This window comes from Homarus americanus, unplaced genomic scaffold (assembly GCF_018991925.1).
Source record: "Homarus americanus isolate GMGI-L3 unplaced genomic scaffold, GMGI_Hamer_2.0 scaffold74, whole genome shotgun sequence".
In the NCBI taxonomy this organism is placed as follows: domain Eukaryota; kingdom Metazoa; phylum Arthropoda; class Malacostraca; order Decapoda; family Nephropidae; genus Homarus; species Homarus americanus.
In genome coordinates, this window is record NW_024716951.1 from 593,800 (window position 1) to 600,352 (window position 6,553).

Below are 6,553 nucleotides of genomic sequence, written 5' to 3' on the forward strand. Positions count from 1 at the left end.
TAAAAGGGAGGCAGAACAATGATGTTTTTTTCTGACTGACAGACAAATAATTCCGACATGCCCCCCTTCACCTAGCTCACTCCTCATGTTTCTCTTTCTCCTCCCACGGTCTTGGTTACACACACACACACACACACACACACACACACACACACACACACACACACACACACACACACACACACACACACACACAGATACATCCTCCTCCTGGCATTCATCAATCTCCGTCAGGATAGATGGTGAGGCTTCATGACAGTGCAGCAATGTGGAAGGTGTTCCACTACCCCCTAAGGTGTTCCACTACCCCCTAAGGTGTTCCACTACCCCCTAAGGTGTTCCACTATCCCCTAAGGTGATCCACTATCCCCTAAGGTGATCTACTACCCCTTGAGGTGTTCCACTACCCCTTGAGGTGTTCCACTACCCCTTGAGGTGTTCCACTACCCCTTGAGGTGTTCCACTACCCCTTGAGGTGTTCCACTACCCATGGAGGTGTTCCACTACCCATGGAGGTGTTCCACTACCCCTTGAAGTGATCCACTACCCCTTGAGATGCTCCACTGCTCCTTGAGGTGTTTCACTACCCCATGAGATGTTCCACTATCCATTGAGGCGCTCCACTATTCCTTGAGATGTTCCAGTACTTCTCCTCCTTTTGAGGTGTTCCACTACTCCTTAAGGTGTTCCACCACCCCTTAAGGAGTTTCACTACCCCTTGAGGTGTTCTACTACCCCTTGAGGTGATCCACTACCTCCTAAGGTGGTCCACTACTCCTTAAGGTGTTCCACTACCTCTCCTCCCCTTGAGGTGTTCTACTACCCCTTGAGGTGATCCACTACCTCCTAAGGTGGTCCACTACTCCTTAAGGTGTTCCACTACCTCTCCTCCCCTTGAGGCGTTCCACTACCCTTTGAGGTGATCCACTACCCCCTAAGGTGTTCCACTACTCCTTTAGGAGATCCACTACCCCTTAAGGTGTTCCACTACTCTTTGAGGTGTTCCACTATCCCTTAAGGTGTTACACTACCCCCTAAGAGCTTCCATTTGACCTTATACCCAGAGTTCCAGCCTGATCAAGTAACATCCACCGTCACTCCACCCAGTGTTCCAGCCTGATCAAGTAACATCCACCGTCACTACACCCAGTGTTCCAGCCTGACCAAGTAACATCCACCGTCACCCCACCCAGTGTTCCAGCCTGACCAAGTAACATCCACCGTCACCCCACCCAGTGTTCCAGCCTGACCAAGTAACATCCACCGTCACTCCACCCAGTGTTACAGCCTGACCAAGTAACATCCACCGTCACTCCACCCAGTGTTCCAGCCTGACCAAGTAACATCCACCGTCACCCCACCCAGTGTTACAGCCTGACCAAGTAACATCCACCGTCACTCCACCCAGTGTTACAGCCTGACCAAGTAACATCCACCGTCACTCCACCCAGTGTTACAGCCTGACCAAGTAACACCCACCGTCACTTCACGCTTCTCGTCAAGGTAAAAAAAACTCGGTACTGAAGCTGTCATTATTTAGCTGTCAGACTGAGAAGGGTACTTGAGTGAAGGAGCTGGGAGTGCTGACGATATTTTGGGTGCATGAGCAGCACTTGAAGCTTGCTGGAGTGCAGACAAAGGCGCCTCCATGTTGGCCGGATTTAGCGAGCGCAACGATGTTCGTGGTGTGTTTTGCATCTGTGAGTGGAAGAAGCGTAGAGGCGGTGTGAAGGAGGAGGAAAACATTTGGGAAAAACAAAAAGAACTTCAAGAGATCTACCAACAGTATAAGATGTTGCTTGCTGTGGTGGTGAAGGTGGTTGGTGGTGAGCGTGGTGAAGGTGGTGGTGGTGAATATGGTGATGGTCATAGTGTTTTTTTTTTAATTTTGCCACTTACAGCGGCTAGTTTATTGTGCACCCAAGACTCATCCTGTGAGCAGTAGCGCAAAAGGATTACAGAGTAGAGTTTACAAAGGGTCAGTATAACTAACCCCCGTGGTCAGGATATTATGGCACTGAATGATACACAGTATTTCAAATACATTATTTGTTTAGTTCTATACATAAAGGGTAACTTATTCACAAATGCGTGAGTACAGGCGTGTGAGGCAGTGTGTCTGGCCTCACACTTTGTTATTCACATTTGCGTGAGAAGTATTCAAGCACATTGTGTATTTGGTTCTATACATGTGAACTGATATAGCTACTAAGTGCAAAAAAGTGGATACAATCTTAATATGTCGGCTATCTTGCCATTAGCGATGAAGTGTTGTGCCATTTCACACACAATGTGTTTGGACCTGTCCCTAAAAGGTTCTATCTTCACACAGTCGAGGACGTAGTGTTCAAGTGTGTGGCCATATGTCTGGCTTCACACTTTACATTTAGCCTTGTTCACATCTGCTTGAGGAACATACTGCTTGAGGAACATACTGCCATAGTCGAGCGGTTACAACATCTTGTAATCTAGTGATCTTGTTACTTGCTCCATATACATGTTTCATTTGATAAAACTCATCATGGTAAACTATGGATCAACTAGTGCCTGTTTGCACTTGTCTGCTTGCGTCAAATTCTTTTGACAGACCCAGATTGTATTGAACAGTGTCTTAGTTATACGCGAGTTTGACGATGGCATCAAATATCATGTTCTTTGAGGCCTATGTGAGAGGGGATCCACAACAGTTTGACCTTGACACCCTGGTCAACAAGGTACGCATATTTGTGTCTGGCTTCAGAGACAAGCGCGTGACAACTTAAATTGATGGTGTCAAGGGCAAGTAATGAGAATATAAAAACACAAGAAAATAAGGAGTCTGCAATAGGCCGGTTGGCCGGTGCATGGCAGCTCCTGTCGAGAGTTACTACCACTCTCTATCATCCATGAATCTATCTAGCCTCCTTTTGAAACTTTCCAGAGTTCCAGCACTTACTACAAAGTTGCTAAGCTTGTTCCACTCGTCCACCACCCTATTTGTGAACCAGTTTCTTCTTATCTCCCTCCTAAACCTAAACTTAACCAACTTAAATCCGTTGCGCCGAGTCCTATCCTGCTCGGATATTATAAGAACTTTATCTATATCACCTTTATTGATTCCTTTCACCTGTTAAATACTTCTATCATATCTCCCCGCACTCTTCGTCCTTCTAGGGAATGCAAGTTAAATTTCTTTAACCTATCCTGATATGGAAGGTTTCTAAGTCCCGGAATCATTTTTGTCATTGTTCGCTGGACCGAGTCTAGTGAGTTCATATCCATTCTATAACATGGGCACCAGAACTGAACCGCATAATCGAGGTGCGGCCTGACGATCGCAAGATATAGTTGCAATAAGATCTCTGCACTCTTGTTACTTACACTTCTAGATATGAAACCCAATACTCTGTTTGCCTTATTTCGAACATTAACGCACTGTTTTCTAGGCCGTAGGTCCGGGCTTACAAGTTCCCCTAAGTCTCTTTCACAAGTCGACTTCTCTAGGTTGATGTTGTTAAGGCTGTATACATTGACAGTATTTGTTCTTCCAATATTAAGTACGCTGCACTTGCTGGTGTTGAATTTCATTTGCCATTTTTCAGACCACTCCTGCAGTTTATTTAGATCCTCCTATAATGCATTTGCATCCTGCCCTGAATTAATCTCCCGCCCTATTTTGGTGTCATCCGCAAACTTGCTTATGTCACTGCTGATCCCAGTATCTAGATCGTTTATATAGATTATGGACAAGAGTGGGCCCAGTACTGACGCCTGAGGAGCCCCACTGGTTACACGGCCCCACTCAGATTTAACACCATCTACGCTGACCCTCTGAGGATAGAGAATCAGTGATAATGAGACGGTCAGTGACGCTGGTTTCCATAAACTTAATAGCGGTGAGTATGGCAACAACTTAAGTTTGAAGAGTGGATGGTATAATGGTGGTGGTGATGGTGGTGGTAGTGATAGTGGTGGTGGTGAAGGTGGTGGTGGTGGTGAATGTGGTGGTGGTGGTGAAGATAGTGGTGGTGAAGGTGGTGAAGGTGGTGGTGTTGAAGGTACTGGTGGTGAAGGTGGTGGTGGTGGTGGTGGTAGAAGGTGGTGGTGAAGGTGGTGGTGGTGAGGGTGGTGTTGAAGGTAGTGGTGGTGAAGGTGGTGAAGGTGGTGGTGAAGTTGGTGAAGGTGGTGGTGGTGAAGGTGATGGTGGTGGTAAAGGTGGTGGTGAAGATAGTGATCGTGGTGATTGTGGTGGTAAAGGTGGTGGTGAAGATAGTGATCGTGGTGATTGTGGTGGTGGTGAAGGTTGTGGTGGTAGTGGTGCTGGTGTTGGTGGTGGTTGTAGTGGTGCTAGTGGATTTAGTGGTAGTGGTGGTGGTAGTGATGTTAGTGGTAGTGGTTGTTGGTAGTGGTGTTTTTGGTGGTGATGGTGGCGGTGATGTTGATGGTGGTGATGATGATGGGTGAACATTAATCAGTATATCTTAGTAAGACACAGCCGCCCTCTCTAGTTTTAACTGAACCTAGCCATCTAACACTCGGCTTCATAAACCTCATCATATCTTATGTTCAACTCAAGACACAACGAACTAATAAAGTATAAGCGATAGATTCTACCGGGATAAACAACACAATGTTTCCTGAAGAAAAACAAAAGACATGAACAATCTTTTTCATTACCTTATACAGTATTATTTGTTATCATATCTGTCAACGTTTACCTGATAAATATATAAATATACAGCTAATATCAACATAAGTGAATAAATGACAAGAACCAGTGACCATAGTAAGCTTAAACAATATCTAACACGTATGTTATTGATGATACAAAAAATTACATTCATTATTTTACATTTTTAATAATTGCTAAGCATTTAAAGTCTTCTTATTGAACTTGTTGATATTTTGTCACCTGGCAAATGTATTCTCGTTCTAAACTGATATGTTTATAAGATATACATCAATATTTACTATTAATTATATAATAAGGCATCTCTCTCATATACACCTCGAGACCCAATTGATCCCATCCATTTTGTCGACATGACCAGCCATCACAGGCCGCGTCTCTGCAGAACTTCACCAGTCAATACCCAGCCACACTCTCAACTTTGAACAAGACCTTCTGTCTTTCAGTGTCACTTTAAACATCTACCTCACCGTTCTCATTTTAGCTCGCTCAGGTCTACATGATAATGTCATCTTCTTTAACTGGTCATGTTTCACTGCGATACATCACACTTCTCACACCAGCTGCATACATTCTTCCTTTACTCGGAGAGAATGTCCTCTTGCCGCCAGTAAAGGCGGCAGTTCCCTAAAGTACCTCCATTCACTTATGATTCTTGCAACTGACCTACGGTAGCTTCAGCATCCCCACCGGGACTGATCACGTCACCCAGATAACAGAACTCATCAACATAGTCCAGGGACATGTCCCCAATGTTGACTTGCTAAAGTTTTGCTGCAGGCACAGTGTAACCTGTACAACCACAATACTTAACGTCAACAACATTCCGCAGTCGGCCATTGATCAACGTAACATATGATGGCGTGGCCAGCCCCCTCACACGCAACATATGATGGCGTGGCCAGCTCCCTCACACGTAACATATGATGGCGTGGCCAGCTCCCTCACACGTAACATATGATGGCGTGGCCAGCTCCCTCACACGCAACATATGATGGCGTGGCCAGCTCCCTCACACGTAACATATGATGGCGTGGCCAGCTCCCTCACACGTAACATATGATGGCGTGGCCAGCTCCCTCACACGTAACATATGATGGCGTGGCCAGCTCCCTCACACGTAACATATGATGGCGTGGCCAGCTCCTTCACACGTAACATATGATGGCGTGGCTCATGGCCAGCTCTCACACGTAACATATGATGGTGTGGCCCCCTCACACGTAACATATGATGGCCAGCCATATGATGGCGTGGCCAGCTCCCCTCACACACACACAACATATGATGGCGTGGCCAGCCAGCGTCCCCTCACACAGTAACATATGATGGCGTGGCCAGCTCCCTCACACGTAACATATGATGGTGTGGCCAGCTCCCTCACACGTAACATACGATGGTGTGGCCAGCTTCCTCACATTTAACATATGATGGTGTGGTCAGCTCCTCTACACGTAACATATGGTAGTGTGTGGCCTAGCTCCTCACACATGAAGAATGGTGTGGCCAGCGCCTCGTAACATACGATGGTGTGGCCAGCTCGCGTAACATATGATGGTGTGGCCAGTCCTCACACGTAACATACGATGGTGTGGCCAGCTTCCTCACATTTAACATATGATGGTGTGGTCAGCTCCTCTACACGTAACATATGGTAGTGTGGCCTACTCACCACACGTAACAGAGAATGGTGTGGCTAGCTTCCTCACACAACAGAAAATGGTGTGGCCAGCGCTCTCAGACGTAACAGAGAATAATGTGGCCAGCTTTCTCACACGTAACAGGTGATGATGTGACCAACTCCCTCACATGTAACATTTGATGGTGACCAACTCCTCACATGTAACAGGGTATGGTGTGGCCAGCTCCCTCACACGTAACAGG